Genomic DNA, 22932 nt, shown 5'->3' with positions numbered 1-22932 from the left:
GGTCATCAGCAAAGATTAAATGCACCAACTTAAGATTCTTGCAGAGAGGATGAAAATGAAACCCAGGATAACTGCAAACCTCATCAAGTAACCTACTCAAATATTCCATGCACAAAGTAAAAAGCAAGGGGGAGATAGGATCCCCTTGCCTCAGACCTCGTTTACCTTTGAAATATCCATGAGGTTGTCCATTAAGCACAATGGAATAAGTAGGGGTGGTTATGCATTCCATGATTAAGGCAATGATCTTAGGAGGGAAATTAAGGCTCCTCAACATTTGTTCAATAAAGACCCACTCAGTAGAATCATAGACTTTCTTGAGATCAATCTTCATCATACAACGAGGAGAAACACTCTTCCTGGTATAGAGCCTCACCAAATCTTGACTGATAAGAATATTACCTAGAATACTCCTACCTTGGATAAAAGCAGATTGGGCAGGATTTATGATCTTTGTGAGGCAACCAGAAATACGAGCACAAAGCAACTTGGAAATAATCTTATAGACCAAATTGCAACAAGCAATTGGTTTAAATTGAGTGACATTCACAGGCTGATCCACCTTAGGAATTAACACCAAATTAGTGGCATTAATTTGTCTCAACGGATGGCCATTCTGGAAGAAATCTTGGATAGCATGAACCAGCTTGCTTTTAACAATATCCTAGCTCTGTTTAAAGAAACAGCTAGTAAAACCATCAGGTCCAGGGCTTTTGTCATCAGGAATAGCAAATAGAGCATGTTTAATATCAGTTTCTGAAGGTATGCTGCACATAGCATCCCACTCAATCTCAGAGATCTGTTTCCCTTTAGTCACTATCCTCTTATAGAACCCATTAGTATCAGCATTAGTCCCCAGTAAAGAGATGTAATAATTAACAAAAGCATTAAGGATAGCCTCTGGTTCATTACACACCTCTCCCTGAATATTTTCAATTTTAAAAACCTTGTTTTGATACCGCCTCTGCTTAATGGCCTGATGAAACATAGCAGTGTTGGCATCACCATCCTTCACCCAAGCACACTTAGCTTTCTGCTTCAAAAAATCTTCCTTAGCTTTTTTCAACATCAGGTAACTCTCCCTAGTCTGGGCCTCAATATCCATAAGAATACAATTAGTGGGATCATTATGAAGTTTCTCTTGACAATCCAGGAGCAAATGATAGGCAAAATCAGCATTAGTCTCAACATCAGAGAAGAGACATTTATTCAACTTCTTCAATTCAGGCTTAAGTTCTTTTAAATGCTTCACAAGTTGGAACATAGGAGTCCCATCAATGACATCACCCCACCTCTGCTGCACAATCTCCTTAAACTCCTTAACATGACACCACATATTAAAAAATTTAAAGGGCTTCTTCTTAAGGACTCTGACATTCCTACACTCAATAATGCAAGGGCAATGATCAAAATCCCCCTCAGGCAGGTAGTGAGCATAATAATCAGGGTTCAAAGCAAGCCAAGCACCATTGATGAGCACTCTATCAATTCTACTAAAAACTCTAGTACTACTAGGCTGTTTATTAGTCCAAGTATAAAAAGCCCCAATGGCTTTAATATCCTGCAAATCACAATTCTGGGCAGTATGATAAAAGGGAGCCATTTCAGAATCTCTAACAATACCCCCAATCCTCTCATTGGAATACATCACACAGTTGAAATCCCCCAAAACTATCCAAGGAGCAGTCATGTTCAGTCCGTTTAAAGCATTCCAGAGAGGAACTCTTTGTTCAACTTTGTTAAAACCATACACATAAGTAACATAAAAGACCTTATCAGTAAGCATCTCAGTCACTTTAAGATGAATAAATTGAGCATCCATCTCAAGCACATAAAGATGCAGTTTATTAGTCTTCCAAAGAACCCAAATTCTTCCACCAGAATGAGAACTCAAATTAGTAATAAAAGACCAGCCAAAACAGAAATTATTAGCTACTTTATTTAGAGACATAGGTTTAACCCTGGTCTCAAGGAGCCCAAACAGATCCACATTTTGCTGGTGGAGAAACCATTTAATATCCTTTTGCTTGGTTATACTATTTAGGCCCCTAATGTTCCACATTCCCAATTTACTCATGAGGAGGTAAAAGGGTACCTCCTCCTCCTTTATCAACCAATTGGGAACATCCAGCCATTTCAGCATTATAATCAACCAACAGATCCCCAAGCTTAGTAACCCTAGATTCATGCCTTGTCATTTTTGAAATAAATCTAGCAGGAGTAAAGCTTACACTATGACTAACATGAATGGGTGTATTAGTAGGAGTAACTAAAGAACTAGGTGATGTTCCTTGAGCTAGCCCACTACCATTAGGCCTGGCAGTCTCAGTGACAGATAAAACAGGAAACTCCTTAGGATCTAGGTCCACCACAACAGTAGGTTTTGGTCTCCAGATTTGCTTCACAGGGTTCAGAGGTTTTTTAGGTTGAGCAGGTGGAGGTCTCCTCACCCCCCTCCTGCAGACCTTTTCAGTATGACCCATTCCCTTGCATTTTCCACAGATAATTGGAAGCCAATCATATTCAATAAGCACAGTAACTTCATTACCTAGTTCATCCAGAAACCTAATCTTATCAAGGAACTTATGATCAATCTCCACTTCAACCATTACTCTAGCAAACCCTAAATGTGTACGATTAATAGTAAGGTCATCAATACGCACATATTTGCCTACCAGAGCAGCAAGTTTCTCGAGACATTTAGCACCCTAAAAATTAAGGTCAAGTCCAACCAATTTTATCCAAATAGGTACTACTTTAACAACAACTTTAGAAATTTTCACTGCAGGATCCCAAGGGCGCAGAATAACAGGTTTCCCATCAAACAGTACCATTCCTCTAGCAAGTACTAATTTCTGATGTTCTACAGTATCAAAATGTACCACAAACAGGCCATTGGGTAAGAATGATACCTTATAAATCTTATAATCAGTCCAAACTCTCCTGAGGAAACCCTCCAAGACCTCCCAAGGAGGATTAGCACCCATCACATAACCATAAACAGCAGACTTCCAATAATCAAGTTCCTCCTGCACATCCTCTTGAGGCAATTGCAGCATAGAAGGTTTACCTTGATCAGTTTTAGTAACAGGTGCCAATTCCTCCTTCTCAGAAGCAGACTCGTCCACAGAATCAGAGCCACAACCATTTTCGTACTCCTCAGCATCATAACCAGCTTGCCGAAGAGTATTAGCAATATCGCGCTGAATCTGCGCTAATTCCTGTAACGAAGAATCCTCGACTAAATCAGAACTTGTATCGATATTCTTAGTATTATTAGCATCTGTGATATTATTATTACTAATTGTATTTTTTTTGTGTTTTTTTATTTTTATTATGTATATTATTACTACGTTTGCGCGGAGTTTGTGGAACTGTCGCCATTGCAGACAAATCGCAGGAACCCTAAGAAATTAGAGAGGAATTTCTCTCTCTACTTTCTCTCTCCATTGCAGACAAATCGCAGGAACCCTAACAAAGTCTGGTGAACCCGACGTGAAATTTCATCTCTTATTTACATCTTATTTTTATTTGTTTATATTTCTTATGTTGTTTAATCATTATTCATCTAAAGTAGTAATCTTTATCATGTTTATAATGTTTACTTGTGTTTTGTTGCAATTTGTTGTTGACTTCTCACCCATGAACATGAGTGAGTAGTCTTATCTAAGGTCATAGGGGAATTTGGGTAATTAAGGGGATGAATTTGGGTTGTTAACCTTTTGAATTGGGTGGTTATGTGGTTTCTACTCTTAATGCATTTGAAGTGTTTGTGGAAATGCCTCAATGAAAATTGGACATTTCATTAACATGTTTGGCTTACCTTGGTGCATTGTTCTATTAGATAGTTTTAGAAGTGTTTATCGATGAGTTTTAATGAAAGTTAGAACATCTCTTTGATGCATTCGATCCGTCTTGGTGCTCATGCTATTGGGTAGTCTTTATGCTTTATTTGTAGCTAGTTCATCTCGATCAAGTGACAACTTATAGAGTGTAACACCCCCTCATACCAAGGTGCCTTACCAGGACCACCCTACCATGAAAGTGCGTTACCATCTCGGTTGCCCGAGGTTAGTACATACCAAAAGCGTCTGAATTGAGCACTATTATTAAAGTACTGTGAAATGTAAAGCTTACAATATCCAAAACCAAATACTGTTTAACAAAATACAACTGTAAAGTCTTAACATTAAAGGAAAATCCACTAAGACTCAGACGGTGATGCTATGACTCGTGGTGGCAAATCTCCCAAGACAATCCCCAAGCTCTCACTAGCAAAACCTGTCAAGCCTGCTCACCATCCCCGAATGGATCACCGCAGATTCCACAAATAACAACGGGGTCAGTATTACTCAACAAACAATACAAACAAATGCAATAATCGTCTGATGATCACCAATTCCCAAACATCCAAGCTCACATAGTAACCGACTACACACCAAAGTGTGTAGCCCTGCCAGATTACCCATCGCAACAGGTAATCCTCGCCGCCAGTGGGTGATCGCAACCGATCCCACCTAGTCCAGCTCTTCAATGAGCGACATCGATCCCTGTCCCTTAATGTGCACATCCCCTCCCGTGGCGGGTTCCACGGAGGGCGAACTAGGGTGTGAAGCCACTCCCGCAAGTGACTCCACCACAATCACAATCACATGACATCACAGTCATCCCAATCCCCTCACACCAACACTGTCACAAAAACCTCCATTCTACGATGATCAACAGACAACGATAATTACAACAACATGTCATGTAAAGCACAGTAAACTGAGTAGGGAAACCCTACCTTAAGAATCAACAGCAGTATGCAACACGAACAATCAAAAAGGCTCCTCTACGAAGTCTTCTCCTATACAATGATCATGCAACACGATTACACTTTGTACAATTCCCAAAATCTTCTTCTCATATAAATGTACAGTAACTCACAAAAGTACAAATAATCACGAAGATAGAACTTACCAACAGTGCAACGAGAACTTATACGCAAGAACCACGACGATTATCCACACAATGACGCTACGAAATGCTTAAGGGAAGGATTAGGGAATGATTTGGGTGTGATTAGGTTAATGTAGAAATGATAAAGCTTTTGAAATGATATTAGAAACTGATGCGGTTGTATAAAATACCCTAAACATTCCCTAATCAAACCGTCGAAATAACACTCCGCCAAACCGGACACTCGGTCGAGTAAGTGCATACTCGGCCGAGTGTCCAATACTCGGTCGAGTATTCACTATACTCGGCCGAGTATTCCTCGGCAGAACCAAAATAACACACAACCAGAGCACTACTCGGCCGAGTAGGCTCTACTCGGTCGAGTAGTCACCAAGGAAAATCCGTAGTGTTACAATCTTTCCCCCTAAAAAGAACTTCGTCCCGAAGTTCACACTCTACTACACAAGCAAGCACAACACTACGTCACAAAACTATAACAATTACATGAGACAACTCCAAGGAACTATACAAGCATCACAACAAGTTACCACAAAATCATCTCTGGACTCGAACCAAACAAAGAAAAACAAAACAAAACACCATCGCGACCATCTCCTACCCCTCTAAAAAGACAACGGTTACGTCCCCGTAACCAAACATACCTGATCAAAAAGGTTAGGAAAACGTTCTCGCATAGCTTCCTCAGGTTCCCATGTGGCTTCCTCCACATTATGATTAGACCAAAGGACCTTGAGTAAGACCGTCTCACCATTCCGGGTCTTACGAACCTTGCGATCAAGAATCTCCTTAGGAATCTCGGCATAGGACAAGGATTCATCAAGTTCGATGTTCTCCATCTCGAGGATATGCGACGGATCACTCACATACTTCCGGAGTTGAGATACATGAAAAACATTATGCACTCTATCCAAAGCTGGTGGTAAAGCTAACCTGTAGGCTACCTCGCCAACACGGTCCAAAATTTCATAAGGACCTATAAACTTTTGGCTTAGCTTACCCTTTTTCCCAAACCTCATAACACCTCGCATAGGTGACACTTTCAAAAGAACCTTGTCACCTACGGCAAACTCAATGTCCCTGCGGTGTAAATCGGCGTAGCTCTTCTGGCGATCTTGAGTCGCTCTCATCTTTTGGCGAATCAACCGAATCGCTCAACCATATCTTGAACCATTTGTGGCCCTAAAACCATCGCCTCGGAGCTATCATCCCAACAAACTGGACTTGGCATTTTCGGCCATACAAAGCTTCAAAAGGTGCCATCCCAATGCTTGTATGATAACTATTATTGTATGAAAACTCGATTAAATCAAGTCTGTCTTCCCAACTGCCCCCAAAGTCCATAACACATGCCCTTAACATGTCTTCTAAGGTCTTGATGGTCCGTTCTGTCTGACCATCGGTTGCCGGATGAAAAGCTGTACTCATTTTCAATGTTGTACCCATCAACTCTTGTAGTTCTTGCCAAAACTTTGATATGAACCTCGCATCACGATCAGAAACGATATCTTTCGGGATACCATGTAACCGAACCACATGCTTTCTGTAACCCAATGCCAGCTGCATCTTAGACCAAGTATCCTTCATGGGAACGAAATGGGCTGACTTGGTTAGCCGATCCACAATCACCCAAATCATGTTGTTACCTTGTTGTGACCTAGGTAGTCCCACAATGAAGTCCATGGAGATCGACTCCCACTTCCACTCGGGCACTGTCAAAGACTGAATCTTACCCTGGGGTCTCCTTTGTTCACCTTTGACCCTTTGGCAGGTCAAACATCTAGCCACAAACTCAGCTACATCCCTCTTTATGTTCGGCCACCAAAAAGTCTTCTTAAGGTCTCTGTAAAGCTTGTCACCACCCGGGTGAACTGAATAAGGAGTGCAATGAGCCTCTGACAAGATCATTCTCCGTAACTCTGCATCGTCAGGAACACACCATCTCCCATCAAAACGAACACTCCCATCTGGATGTATAGAGAACCTGGAAGCTGCTCCACTCTCTACCTTAGACTTCCACTCCTGGATCTTAGGATCAAGCTCTTGCTTACTTTTGATGTTTTCATACAACTCTGGCTCGATCGTCAAATCCCCGATGGTATCCCCCTCTCGAATCATAAAGATCCCCAAACTAGACATCTCATCTCTCAACTTCAGCAAGGACATAGCTGTACATAGTGAATGAACGCTCTTCCTGCTCAATGCATCTGCAACAACATTAGCTTTACCCTCGTGATAGATGATTTCCATATCATAATCTCCAATCAGCTCCATCCACCGTCTCTGTCGTATGTTAAGCTCCTTCTGCGTGTAGATATACTTTAAACTCTTATGATCAGAGAACACCTTAAAAGTTGCGCCATAAAGGTAGTGCCTCCAAATCTTAAGAGCGAACACAACTTCACCCAGCTCCAGATCATGAGTAGGGTAGTTCTCCTCATATTGCTTTAGCTGCCTCGAAGCATAGGCTATCACTCTCCCTTCCTGCATCAAGACACAACCGAGACCGTTCTTCGAAGCGTCGGTATAGACCTCAAAGTTCTCACAACCCTCTGGCAAGGCTAGGATAGGAGCTGTGGTCAAGCGTTCCTTTAAGGTCTGAAACGCCGTTTCACAACTCTCATCCCAAACGAATCTAACTTCCTTCCTCATCAAGGATGTCATAGGCCGCGCTATGGTAGAGAAATCTTTCACAAATCTCCTGTAGTAGCCGGCAAGGCCTAAGAAACTCCGAATCTCAGCAACATTCTTCGGCGATTCCCACTTGGTAACGGCCTCAATCTTACTAGGATCCACAGATACCCCCTTCTTAGATATTACATGGCCAAGAAAAGCCACTTCCTCTAACCAGAACTCACACTTGGATAACTTGGCATAGAGCTGATTTTCTCTCACAGTCTGCAGAACTATCCTCAAGTGCTCTTCATGCTCTTCCTTAGTCTTAGAATAAACTAAGATATCGTCTATGAAAACAACCACAAACCTATCCAAAAACGGTGTGAAGATCCGGTTCATCAAATCCATTAAAGTCTTTGGCGCATTGGTCAACCCAAAAGGCATCACCACGTACTCGTAGTGACCATAACGAGATCGGAATGTTGTTTTAGGAATATCCTCATCTGCTATCCTCGGTGATGATACCCCGACCTCGATCAATCTTAGAGAACACACCGGCTCCACTTAGCCGATCGAACAAATCATCAATCCTAAGAACGGATACTTATTCTTCACCGTGACCCGATTGAGCTCTCGTAATCAATGCACAGTCTCATACTCCCATCTTTCTTCTTTACAAAAAGAACTGGAGCTCCCCACGGTGACACACTAGGCCTGATATAACCCTTGCCTAACAACTCATGTATCTGCTTCTTCAACTCAGCCAACTCTTTAGGTGCCATACGATAAGGTGCTTTAGATATAGGACCCGTTCCCGGCTTAAGCTCCACGCTGAAATCGACATCCCTCTTGGGAGGCAAACTCGGTATTTCCTCAGGAAAGACATCCTCGAATTCTTTCACCACGAAAATCTCAGAAGCTGTCGGCGGCTCTACTCGGTGATCTCTCACATGACAAAGAATTAGGGACACTTCTTCCTTAAACATGACTTTAAGGTCATAACTGCTATAAACCTACACTTAGGCTTTACCACAAACCCTCTATAGGACACCCTAACACCCTTGGGACCCTTTAAAGACACTCTCTTTTGTCTATAATCTATCCTGGCATCATACTTACCTAGCCAATCCATCCCGACAATCACCTCAAACCCATCCTTAGGAAACTCTAACAGGTCTACTGGTAAATCTACCCCTCCAATCACCATAGATATACCCTTATATAACTTGAGACACGACACAGACTCCCCCGAAGGTATGAACACATCATCTTTTACAACCTCAAACTTTCCCAAACCCATAGACACAAAGATGACTTTTAGACACAAAAGAATGTGTAGCCCCGGAATCAAACAAAACAAAGGACGGTACATTATTAACAAGAAAGGTACCGGTAACTACATGAGCATCATCTTGTGCTTCCTGCTTGTCCATCATGAAGAGTTTTCCACTGTTTTTCTGTCCTCCACCCTGAACTGACGCATTGGAGGTACTTGGCTTAGCTGCCGAATCCTGGGTGACGCTGTTATTCTGGCGCTGATAAGATCCACCACCACCGCGGTTGTAACCGCCCTGGTTACCCTGTCCACCTCTGTTGCCCCATGAACCTCCCGGTCGGTTGCTAGAAAAACTCTGAGTCGGCCCCTGAGAAAAATTTCCTGATCGAGCTCCTGAACCATTGCCGGGCTTGTAGCTCGTGCATTCCCGCCTTTTGTGACCTATCCCACCACAGTTGAAACACGTAAGGTTGGTGTTGTCACTTACAGTCCGACCCCCATTCTTTCCCCAGCCACGAGAACCTCCAGAGAAACCAGCTCCACTAGAAAAAGCCTTAGCATGGTTGAAATTCCCTTTCTTGTTGGTTGGCTGATTGTTGTTCCCACTATCAGCCTTCCTCTTTTCTGTAGCAGTCCTCTCCTCGATCTCCCTTGATAGATCCACCATTCTCTCAGCTTGACCCGCTCTCAGATACACTTCTTTGAGGTCAGTAGCAACCCCAGCCGGCATACGACTCACGATCTTAGCAGACAAACCCCTCTCAAAACGGAGAGCCAAACCTCTTTGCCCGAGCTGCATATATTCCACATAACGAGATAGCTCCAAAAACCGATGATAGTAATCAGTGACTGTCATCTCCTCAGTCATGGTGAAAGAATCAAAGTCGGATCTCATCTTGTGTCGGATATGCTCCGGCACAAACTGCTCTCTCATAGCACTCTTCAACCCAGACCACGGAATAGCCCCTTCCGCCTGGTAGTAAGCTCTAGCATCATCCTTGACATTCTGCCACCGAACTGCCGCTTCCCCTCTTAGGTAGTACACTACCTGCTCAACAATCATGTCCTCGGGGCACTTAACCATTTCCATGAGAGCTTCAATCTCATGGTGCCACTTCTCGAGCAGCTTTGGTTCACCTACCCCGTCATATGTGGGAGGGTGGAAACGAGCAATGTTGATGCTAAGCTGGGTTGCATCCATCGTCTTCTCGTTCCCTTTTCCCACATTTTTGAGAGCTTCAAGGAGAGCCTCTTGTTGCTCAATCATGCGAGCAACCTCATCAAGAGTCATCTCTAAAGCTTGGATCTGCGCGGGAGTTCTTTTGGGCGGCATTTTGAGCTGATAAGAATGAAAGAAACGTAAACACATGCTCAAAATTTAACACTCTTCCGCCATAAGAACACTCGGCCGAGTATACATCATACTCGGTCGAGTAAAGATAACTCGGTCGAGTATCCTCCCAGATGCTCGGTCGAGTATCGACCCGAGGCAAACGTCAAACACAAAAACAACACTCGGTCGAGTGTAACAACACTCGGCCGAGTGAACACTACTCGGTCGAGTATACATTCATACTCGGTCGAGTTATCACAAACAGTAGCGTCTGCTACTTTCCATCAAACAACACTCGGTCGAATTCTTGGCTACTCGGCCGAGTACTCTATACTCGGTCGAGTACCGGCCCTGCTCGGCCGAGTTACGCTATAAACAGGTTTACAGATTACGATTCTCCTATCATGCTCACTATTCCGCAGCAAATACGTAAGGACTTAAAAACCATGTAATAATCACGTCAGCATGCAATGCATATATTAAAACTTTAATACCATATTGTATCCATATCAGCATCCAATTTGCACATATGCTAAATCCAACATTGAAATCACAACCCGTATCATCTACCACTCTTCCCATCACAACAATTAAGAACGTCAACACACATATTTGCAACTATCGACTTTTACCAACATGCATCTTCACATACGTGCACATACAAAGCCCAGTTCTCATCACACTCCCCCATGTTACCGGCTCGAGTCAGTAAGGGCCAATGTGCGACTCCGGGACGTCTCCCGAGTCTTTGCGGTAGCTCCAAACAACTCTCCCCGGGTTCATTTTATTTAGACTCCCTAGGTTCATTAAATTCATTTGTTTAGGTGCCGGAATCTTCGGCTCTGATACCACTTTGTAACACCCCCTCATACCAAGGTGCCTTACCAGGACCACCCTACCATGAAAGTGCGTTACCATCTCGGTTGCTCGAGGTTAGTACATACCAAAAGCGTCTGAATTGAGCACTATTATTAAAGTACTGTGAAATGTAAAGCTTACAATATCCAAAACCAAATCTTGTTTAACAAAATACAATCAGTAAAGTCTTAACATTAAAGGAAAATCCACTAAGACTCGACGGTGATGCTATGACTCGTGGTGGCAAATCTCCCAAGACAATCCCCAAGCTCTCACTAGCAAAAACGTCAAGCCCGCTCACCATCCCCGAATGGATCACCGCAGATTCCACAAATAACAACGGGGTCAGTATTACTCAACAAACAATACAAACAAATGCAATAATCGTCTGATCATCACCAATTCCCAAACATCCAAGCTCACATAGTAACCGACTACACACCAAAGTGTGTAGCCCTGCCAGATTACCCATCGCAACAGGTAATCCTCGCCGCCAGTGGGTGACCGCAGCCGATCCCACCTAGTCCAGCTCTTCAACGAGCGACATCGATCCCTGTCCCTTAATGTGCACATCCCCTCCCGTGGCGGGTTCCACGGAGGGCGAACTAGGGTGTGAAGCCACTCCCGCAAGTGACTCCACCACAATCACAATCACATGACATCACAGTCATCCCAATCCCCTCACACCAACACTGTCACAAAAACCTCCATTCTACGATGTTCAACAGACAACGATAATTACAACAACATGTCATGTAAAGCACAGTAAACTGAGTAGGGAAACCCTACCTTAGCAATCAACAGCAGTATGCAACACGAACAATCAAAAAGGTTCCTCTACGAAGTCTTCTCCTATACAATGATCATGCAACACGATTACACTTTGTACAATTCCCAAAATCTTCTTCTCATATAAATGTACAGTAACTCACAAAAGTACAAATAATCACGAAGATAGAACTTATCAACAGTGCAACGAGAACTTATACGCAAGAACCACGACGATTATCCACACAATGACGCTACGAAATGCTTAAGAGAAGGATTAGGGAATGATTTGGGTGTGATTAGGTTAACGTAGAAATGATAAAGCTTTTGAAATGATATTAGAAACTGACGCGGTTGTATAAAATACCCTAAACATTCCCTAATCAAACCGTCGAAATAATACTCCGCCAAACCGGACACTCGGTCGAGTAAGTGCATACTCGGCCGAGTGTCCAATACTCGGTCGAGTATTCACTATACTCGGCCGAGTATTCCTCGGCAGAACCAAAATAACACACAACCAGAGCACTACTCGGCCGAGTAGGCTCTACTCGGTCGAGTAGTCACCAAGGAAAATCCGTAGTGTTACATAGAGGAGCTTAAGGTGACTAAGAAATTAGTCTTAAACCCTTGACCACTATTATTACCCTTTTCTTGTTAGACCTTGTTTCTCCCCCTAATTGCCCTTTGTGAACCCAAAGACCTTAGCCTTCCCTTATTAATTAAAAACAATTCCATTTAGTTTAAATTTTATACCTTGTTGCATCTTAGTTTATAATTAATCAATCTTATTTTATTTGACTAAACTAAAGACTTAAACAAACCAAGTATCTAACCCCCGCCATCTTTGTGTTCGACACCCGAATAAATACTACTTTTATTTGGTTCTTTATAAATAGTTTTTGGTACCGGAAGTGACGACAAAAGTCGTACATCAACTGTTCGTCTTACTGTCTTTTTATTTTGTTGTTGATTGAGTTTATCATTAATGATTGTCTTCTTTATATGGTAAAAACTAGCTATTATTATCTACATGCTTAAATAAATTGGAATTGGATCCTTAATTGACATCATCAGGCTGTTAGACTGATCACTTGAGTACAAAATCCTTAATCGTGTTTTGAATATGTGACGGTTGTAGGCATTAGGAAGAAAATATTGAGTAGTTTAATTTCTCCAACATTTTTACTATGATGTTTTCCCAAATTTTGTTGATATCTAGGTAAAAAAAGAGTAGGGCTAGTACTCTCTGGTTTTACAGTCCACAAAAAAAAAAAGAGTATGGCTAGTAGCACTTTTGTTTCTTTCCTGAAATGGCAAGACAAATCAGGTCCCTTGAGGCTTGTGTTTGGCTTCCTTGATGCTTGTTTCCTGGCTTTATTAGGACTTCTATGACCCCTTAACAGCTTTATTTAGAGACTAGGATCGAATTACATAAAAGGAAGGAGATTAGTTATTGATAGAACAAGAACAATGCTGACAGTTTCTTCATAGCATCCTGGAATCAGGCCTTTCTTGCAGCATTGATAACTCTCTGCTCAAGATGAAATAAAATGCCTCGAATGTACCAAAATAAAGCCAAAAGAGTTAGCTTTTATGACCAAAAATAATCACCTGAAAATAAGGCATAGAACTTGAGATATGAAATTTTGAGAGTTATCAGGTCACTAGTGACATGCTGCTGTAACAGTTCAGCAACTATGGCTTCTTGCAGGAGCCTTAAATTTCTTCTCAGGGTGAAACAAAATGCCTCAAGGGTGCCAAATAAAAGCTAAAGGAGTTATCTTTCATTTAAAAAAAGAATCATTTGAAAATATGGCCTGGAACTTTAGATATTGAAGTTTGAGTAAGATTTGGTCAGAATGACAGTTCTGCGGTTTTCCTGTGCAGCATCAGTAATTTGAAAAATTCATATCTCCCATCTCAGGTTGGCTAAAAATACCCATGATAGCTAAAATGAAATCTAAGAAAGTCAGATTTCACCTCCAAAAAGAATTATCCAAAAATATCTTACACAAATTCTCGTTTAAAACGGGCATATCCGTCTTACACAAATTACCACACTTCCCTTCATTTTCATGAAACATGAAGCTTTCCAAATTTGTAAGCACCCCTTTATTAAGTACTTAATTTTGTTGATTTTTGTTTTTGGTTAAAGTAGTTATGATCATTGGTTTATTAGTTAGTTTTGAGTTAGTAAATTCCTAGAAATTTGTCAAAATTTGTCATTTCTGTATACCCTTTTAGCTGTTTTGTCTCTATTGCTGCCGTAACATGAGAATTTGTTCAAGTTTGATCAAAACATATGAATCAAATTAAGTTTCAGGATTAGATAGGCTTGTGAATGTCATTTCTGTATACCCTTGTGCTGATCATGCTGAGCCCTTAGAACATTAGCATTTTCCTATAAATGAAAATGATCCGAGTGTGTCACCAAGTGGTGAACAGCCTACAAATGATAGTTTTACGCCTCTTTACTTCATGAGCAAGGTCTTCGGCACCTGGGGTTCAATTTAGGGTCTTGAGTCTGAGAGTTTTGCTTGCATCCGAGATTTTTGTATATTCAAACAAACTAACCAACTGACAAACTGTCTGGTTATTTTACCTTATCTTTTGATACATATCTTTTGACTTTTAAATGTATTATGAGAATGTCTTAGGAGATAGTTCCATGTCGACTTGCTATCATAGAAGATGGAGAAGTGACGGTTGCTGCTCATGGGATGGTTTCACCATGGGTTGAAGGCAAAAAGGTACACAACACACCATTGACCATGCAGAACGCCCAAGTGTCCATCGATGAAGTTATTAAAGCTGGCGCACGACTTCCATGTCCATGGAATGGATTTAGTAAGGTTGGAGAAGTGGAAGGGAGTTTTGCGCAATGGCCGAAAACCTTAATTTTGTTAGGCGAAGATGAGGTAACTTGATTTTTAATCTATAGAATTTAGACTAATGTCGTACTTATAAGAAACCTAGCATTGCCCTCATCAAATATTATTATTTTTATTAGGCTGATAAAGGAGAAAAAACTCTAAAGAGAAAAGCCAAGTCGAAAGATACTAAAGAATCTGGCAATAAGGTTCAAAAGAAGGTAGTTAAGTTCAATGATTATATTTATTTTATAGGTTCTGTGTTAGAAGATTGTGTTGTAATCCATGAAATTTGCCTTCTAATGGTGCATTTTTGTGTGTGTTTAGTGCTGCTGTTGCGACTGTCTGACCCTACTTTGTTGATTGAATAAGAGCTATTAGCTCTCGTACCATTTGTTTACCTTTGATTAAAGCAAAGAATAGAAATGGTAAACAAATAATTAGATGTATTTCCATGTATAAACAAGGCTGGCAATGGGGTTTGGTTTATTTGTTTAAATGAAATTCTTGTAGTATTACTGCTGGTGTACTCTTGCAACTCTTTGCCCTGTATTTCATTCTTGTAGTATTATTGCTGGTGTACTCTTGCAACTCTTTGCCCTGTATTTCTAATCCCAATGTCCTATATTTTTGGTGTTAAATAACCCTAGTGGCGGAGCTAGGGGAAGGTGCTCACCCCGCTTAAGGATAGTAATTTTGAATTTTTTCAAGCTTACCTTGTGGTATTACCGTTTGCCCATGCTAAAAATCGGCACCACCGTTAAGTTCAAATGCTCACTTCTCTTCACGAATAAATTTCCCTTCTGAATTCTGTATTTCAATGTTTATGAGTAAACTTAGCAAGTCAAATTGATAGACAGAGATAATTATCCACCTTGATTTATGCAGATTTCATGTTTTGTTCATTTTGGATACCTCTATGATTGTAGACTTGTAAGAGAAAGCTACTACTGTGTTGAACTCTTGCTAAGAAATGCTGCCCCCCTCCCCCCTCTTCTGCTTTTTTTTTTTTTGCTATTTTGACAAATTTTATTCCATTATTTTAGCACTTTTATATACTTTTTTATATTATATTAGGCAGCATCCCTTGAAATGGACAAGGGGAAACAACAGCGAGGTGAAGAAGATGAGAGAGCTCCTCTTAGTGTAGAGGAAGTGAAAGCCTTGAGTTATCACTGTCAGATCTTAGAACAGAAGTTATGCTCCTTGTCGACCACTGAGTGCATCAAAATTGTGATTGATGCTCAATATTTAAATACCAAGAGAATAATAATGATATTGAATGCTATTTGACCGTCGTTGAAATTAGGCAAATGTTCCGATATTTATGGCTAAATGTTGTTATGATTCAAGCTTGGGAAATGTATGTATATATGAATCTATTTCATTTATTGGTCTTTTGTTCACTAATAGTTTGATTACTAATTTCCTCACGGTTTTATGATGAAAATTGTAGTTTCTTGTACCAGTGTGCAACTACAATCGAAACTACTAAATTAGTTGCATACTTGTGCCCCATGAAACTTGTGGAGTATATGCATAATTCAAAACAATGTGAAGCGTATATTTCCCATGCAATGAAAATTCAAGAAGATAAGAAGTATATCATGGGAGAATTTCATGAAGGGTAAGTATTAAAGTCGTAATTGGAGTTAGTTAGTTGTACTTAGTTAGTTGTACTATACTCTAACTGTAGCTGTACAACGGCTCTTGCTTTTTTAAAAACTCATGGAAAAAAGAAAGCGAAACTTATTTTTTGAGAAGATGTGAAGTCGGCCTCTTCTTCTAGGGCCAAACTGAACCAACCAAGCTTCTACTTTTGTTTCACCCCATTAAAAATTAAAAGCTACTTCAGCTGCTATAGTTTAGTGCCTAATTTTTTTTACCGTCATCATCATATTTTGAAATTGAAATGTAAGGTTAGTTTTGTCATATGCAGATAAGTTCTAATTCTTGATATGTAATGATTTTGTCATATTTTAATCACAGTAATCATTGAATGTTGGTTGTCGTTTGCGTGGAATTGAACACAATGTATATTTTGGACTCGCGAAAAAGGGATGCTAAGAAGATGGACATATAAAAGGTTCTTGAAGGTGCTTGGGTACTATATTGTGCTTATGGAGGACGACGCAACTATAATAATAAAAGTACTAAAGTATATATCAAAGAGATCCGGGTACGTAATAATTATACCCTTGTCAATTTTTTTCTCTCTTACCCAATTGATTTTTCTGAACTCCCTTCCCTTTATCTTCCTCCAGCAACCCCCTTCATCCCTTTATCTACCTCCCTCTCTTACCCAATTGATAATTTAGGTAGGATTATGTCTTCATAAACTTAACCGTCTATTTTGACGCTGGATTTGTTTTGGTTGATGAAATTGGTTGTTGGAGCTGTACTACTCGGGTTCTCACTGTAGTAAGTCGTAACTCAGCCACACCTGGCCCGACCTGACACAGTGGCGAGTTTAGGTAGCAGACATAATTTTTGGACCAAGCAGTCAAGTGTCAGAATGTCGTAAGATCAAGAGTGTTGGACATTTGAGACACACTCAAAGTGAAGTGTCGAAGGAACATAGTTATTATATGATCTTAACACCTCAAGTTGCATTATATTATGTTGTTGTAATATGCTCTCTGCCACCTTAACAGTCCATGTCAGCTCTCCCACATTATCGCTTCTTATTATGAGTCGGGTATAATGGAATTCTTATTATGTATCAAATAATACTTATTATTAATTGCATATTTTTTTTAAACTTTAGTGTCCGCAACAACCTGAGGATTATGAGTGTGGTTATTATGTTATGAAATGGATGTATGACATAACCTTCTACTATTGTAAAGTTCCGGAGATACAATTTGAACAGGTAATTGATTCTTACTTTAACTTTTCATTGTCAATTTCTTTCTTCATTTATATTTATTACTATCTAATACTGATATTGAAAATGCAGAATTTTGCAACTTCACCCATGTCAATGATCGATATGAATGTGGCTAGAGAAGTTTGGGCGAATAAATGTTTAGATAACATACATTTAGTATATATTTCCTTAGTAACTATGACTTTCGTTGGTTATTTATGCATTGGATTGTATTTTGGAACGTTGTTGGTTAGAAACGTTGTTAGGTTGGATTATTGTATTTTGAAACGGCGTTGGTTGGATTGTATTTTGGCACGTTGTCGGTTGGATTGTATCTTGGAACGACGTTGGTTGGATTGAAATGTAATGTCCTTTGGTTGGACATCTTATTGCAGGTTTTAAATTGTTGACATTTTGATTATCAATTTTATGGGGAGGTGCTGCCCAAATTTCGGAAGCAATTTTTTATATTTTTTTTTAAAAAAAAATATTAATAAATTGCATCAGTTTTTACAATAAATGACGCAAAAAGTAAAAAGCAATTGTATCGGTTTTTTAAATAACAGTTGCAAAAAGGTAACCAGATTGGCTCTAAAACCAAAAGGCAATAATATCACTTACGAGAACAACTGACGCAAAAGATAAAAGCAAAAGCATCGGTTTCCCAAATAACAGACGCAAATGCTGAATTATTTGCGTCAGTTGTTTGCCCATTAGCGTCTGTTTTTTTATCAAGAAATGACGCAATTGTTAAGCATTTGCGTCAGTTTTGAAAGCACAACTGACGCAATTGTTAAGCATTTGCGTCAGTTTTAAAACTGACGCATATCAAATACGACCCCTCGATATACGTCGGGTCAAAACCGACGCAAAAGGCCATTTACAACTGACGCAATATGGGTTTTTTTTCCATTAGTGTAGTCTTCTTACTAGACTTGGGCTCTTGTACTTTGAAGATGCTCCCACTGTTATCATATAACTTGTGATAAAGTCTTTGGTAGATGGTTTTACTCTCATTCCCTACGTTGCCATCTTATCACAATTTACTTAGATTCTTTTTGTAGTATTTGCAATGGTCGAAACTAAAACATTTCTCTAGTTTCTTACTCCTAAGTCAATAATATCGGCCTAGGATTTCGTTAAATCCTTATAGGTTTGGAAACTAGAGTTTGTGTAACCCTTCAACACACAACTTAGTATATAATCCCAACATAAGAATGAATCCTCAATTCTGCTCAAGAATCTTAAAGGATGTTCTTTAGGCTTTCAAAAGACCATCATTCGAATTAACTTGTTATTGACTTATTATGCTCCAAGCATATGATTCATCACGGAATGTGCATATAATGACATATACATGATCGTTCTAACGACGGAAACATTAGCAATCGATTTCATTTGATCAACAACTTATTAGGTTCAGTGAATGACTCTATCATAGTAATTCCACTTTCATCAATATGAATAACCTACTCAACCTTGTTGATGTACAACAGATATTAAAGAACTTATCATCATAAGGCTCTCAATTCTATGCCAATATTTTCTCAATTTTAATACATAGATTCGGAAATCTAGAATGCATCGCACCCTTTCCTAGTCTCCCAATCACTCTTTCACAGAGGAGAGCATTGATACATTATTCTCAATAAGTAATATGTTATCAACATATAAGACATGGAAAAAAACAATACTGGCTCCCACTTAACTTCATGTATAAATATGATTCTTCAACAATGTGAATGAAACCATTCTTAATTTTCACATGAATGAAAAGTATGATTATTACAATCTTAGATACTTGCTTTAGACCATCCTAGGATTGCTTAAGTAAGTTTTGCATAATATGTTAGGATTCTTAGATCTTTATCTAAGGTTTTGTGTTCCATACACATCCTTCTCTAAATTCTCATTTTAGAAAAGCGAATTTTTAATATCATTTGCCATTTTTCATCAAAGTGAAATGTGGCAATTCCTAACATGATTTATCTTGATTAACATCTTCATGTCAATCTATGCACTTAGGTTGTAACACCCGCGAATTTTCCATTTTAACATTTAAAACTTATTAAACCGTCTGATTACTTTATTTTATATTTTTGAATTATATATTTTAATAAAATTTACTTTTAAACAAGATTTCTATAAAAATAATATTTTAAAGCTTAATTCATGTAAAAATACGTATTTTTGGTCGGGTAATAATAATGACAATAATGAGACTAGTTTCCGTCTTAAGTTAATATAAACTTGAGACATTTTTCCGTCTAGCTATAGACTGTCACATTTCCACTTGTGAGACTAATCTTTTCTCGACCTATCCTATTTCGACAACACACTCACCTACTGTAATACTCCGTATTTATGAGTCTCTGGGTACTCTATCGAGTAGGCCTTACTCTGTCGATTAAGGGTGACTTGCGTTTTAAAATAGTTTCTGACCTGTTGGGTACTCGATCGAGTATCTAGGATACTCGATCGAGTAAGGGGGCACTCGATCGAGTACCTTAGCTACTCGATCGAGTAGCCGGTTTACGGGGAGTTCGTTCTCGGGTTTTGTTAATTATGCGATTAAAGTATTTAAGCTTTTCCGTCATTGTTCTTAAACACATTTCAAAACCTAAATTACTGTCAAGAGAGAAAGCAAATTACGTTCTTCACTTTAATCGCATTGTTAGCAAATCCCGGAGTTTGGAAGGTCGGATTTCACCGTTCGTTACACCGTTGAAATCCTTGCGTCGAGGGTAAGACCTATGTACCATTTGTATAGTATTTCCTTTAAGTTGTTTAAACCCTAATATGGGGATTTGAGGGTTTTGTGTAGATTGTGATTTGGTAGTGTTATATGTTTGTATGATAGGAGGAGGTTTTGTAGAAGAAGCTTTTTGATACAGCTGTAGAGACCGTCTGATTGTTGCGCTTTCCAGGTAGGATTTCCTACTCAGTATTAGTCCCATAATGAGATGATTGTTGATGTGTTGAGATTTATTGTTTGATTAATATCGTAATTGTATTGTGACGGTTGTGATTGTGATTGTTTGTCTATGGTTCTCGAGATGCGTTCTCGGCTGAGTGGAGTCACTTGCAGGAGTGGCTTCACGCCCTAGTTTCGCCCTTCGTGGAACCCGCCACGGAAGGGGATGTGCACATTAATGGACAGGGTTATCTCTCAATATGAGGAGCGGGGATTAGGTGGGTACGGCTGCGGTCCCCCACTGGCAAGGCTGGTCCAGTGGACAGTCGGTGATTGAAATTGATGGGACTGGTGTGATTGTGTGTGTGTGTGACGGTGTAAGCTGTCTATTTATCTTATTGTTGATATATATATATAAGTTGTGTGATTAGTACTGACCCCGGTTGTTGTTTTGTAAAACCTGCGGTGATCCATTCGGGGATGGTGAGCAGTAATTGAGCAGATTTGAGTTGAGTCATTGGGATAGTGGGATGTGCCACCGTCGACGATAGAAGTCTTCCGCCGTAGCTTCGTAGTTTTATAAACTTTACTTTTAGTTGATTATACAGTTGGTTTGAGGACTTGTACCCGTATTTTGGGATTTGGCTTCAGTTGTACTTTTCACTAAAGTTATATCATTTAAAGTTGTTTCGTTATTGTCTTATGAATATCATGCCTCGGGTAACCGAGATGGTGGCATCCTTATACCTGAGTGGTCCTGGTAAGGCACTTGGAGTATGGGGGTGTTACACCTACCCTCTTACACTCTACCTTTAAATATCTCTTCTATTACTATTATTATATATTATTAGTACTATTATTATTATTGTTATGTATTATTATATGTACATTATTGTTGTTGTTTAATGCCGTGTCCCCACCCCTGGAATTCCCTTTTCTTTCTTTCTCCTTGTTCTTTCTAATACACAACAACAAACAACAGGGAACCACCATTTTAGTCGACCCTTCAAACTCCGATCCCGCCTTCGTTTCTCAACCAAACTCCATTATTTTTGTACCATTAGCTTCCTTGTCCCTTCCTCGTTCTTTTAAGGTAAGAAAGCTTCTATTTTGTTGAGGTTTCGAAAATACCATCTTAAATGACAACTCGATTTCTTATCTTAATCGACTCGTTTTTCCTCCTTTTAGCTGAAGACTGATGAGAGACTCCCATTTTTGACGTTTTTACATGGAAATTCGAGGAGTTAAGGTAACAGTGATAGGTTACTCGATAAATATCGACTTTACTTGTTAATATGTCGATTTGTGTGCTGATTTCCGTGTGTTGGTTGTTCAGCTACGGAAAAGCTTCAATCTTTATGAAATTTCCGCATTAATTTCGTACGAAACCATAAATTTTGTTGTGTAAATTTCAGCTTGTCCATGTCTTAAGAGTCGTCTTATAACGACTCATTTCTGGGCTGTTTTAGACGTGAAAGCAGAGGACTTTTGTAAGGTTTGTGACAGAATTTAGGGTGTTGTGAATGGTGGTTGTGGTTCACGTCGAGTGTTGAGGTTGTGGGTAGATTACTCTTTCATTTCCGTCTCAAGTATGCTCATAAATCCGTATTGGTATAATATTATTGTAATAAGTATATCTGTGAGATGGGTTCAGTTTATTTGCGGATTTGAGGTTGGTTGCGGATACGAAATAAGAGAATGATGAATCGTAGAGTTGATCGGGTTTAATCCATGTGCTTTATTGTTTGTGTATGGCCGGGCTGGTGGTATAATAGAGTGAGTTTATTTATTTGTTTTGAGGGAGTAATCTATCTATGCCGTCTGATCTTGGCATAAAGCAAATGGGAATTGGTTTACTGTGAATAGAGATTATTGTATGGCTATGGTATAAAGTTGAGTTATTCTTATTTGACCAACATGACACGTCTTTAAGACAAATGGTTTTTTTTAGACGAGGTTGAGATATTGGATTTTTGCTACTGTATTTTAATTATCGTTCCTTTGTCTCTTGACTCATGGGTGAGTAGCTTAGAGTTCTACTTTAAGTTATGAGCACGGTTTATTATTGGACTTTTTGACAATATCGATATTGAAATTGAGAAGAAAACAGTTTACTGGTATTGAGTTATGGGTGCTTTTGGCGCCAAGTTTGAGTTATTTGAATTATTTAAATCCCGTCTCATGCTCTGTATAATTTAATTCGTTAAATATTGTTTATTTGTATATTTTTCTCACATGATTTATAATTGTGGAATGCATTATTTAATTATCTCAATTATATATAAAATGACGTTTTTTCAGTTTAATATGAGACTAAATTAATTATTCATGCCATGTGAGTAGTAAATGGTTTATCTTACATTTGAGTCATTTATAATTTAATGCTTGTTTTGCTTATTATAAATGGTTCACTTCCGTTTGTTTACATTTTTATTCAAGTGACAAATATTGAGGAAATGGGTTACT

At 39.4% G+C, this 22932-nt stretch overlaps 1 long non-coding RNA gene across 1 annotated transcript; it reads left to right on the top strand.

The window, feature by feature from the left end:
* Positions 1–16753: 16753 nt before the first annotated feature.
* Positions 16754–17866, top strand: LOC141634136 (uncharacterized). Its single transcript, XR_012538888.1, has 3 exons — positions 16754–16862; positions 17451–17555; positions 17643–17866. It is a non-coding gene; the product is annotated as an uncharacterized LOC141634136 (long non-coding RNA).
* The last annotated feature ends 5066 nt before the right edge of the window (positions 17867–22932 follow it).

The sequence above is a fragment of the Silene latifolia genome, chromosome Y (assembly GCF_048544455.1).
Source record: "Silene latifolia isolate original U9 population chromosome Y, ASM4854445v1, whole genome shotgun sequence".
Classification (NCBI taxonomy): Eukaryota; Viridiplantae; Streptophyta; class Magnoliopsida; order Caryophyllales; family Caryophyllaceae; genus Silene; species Silene latifolia.
This window is presented reverse-complemented; position numbering and strand designations above follow the sequence as displayed.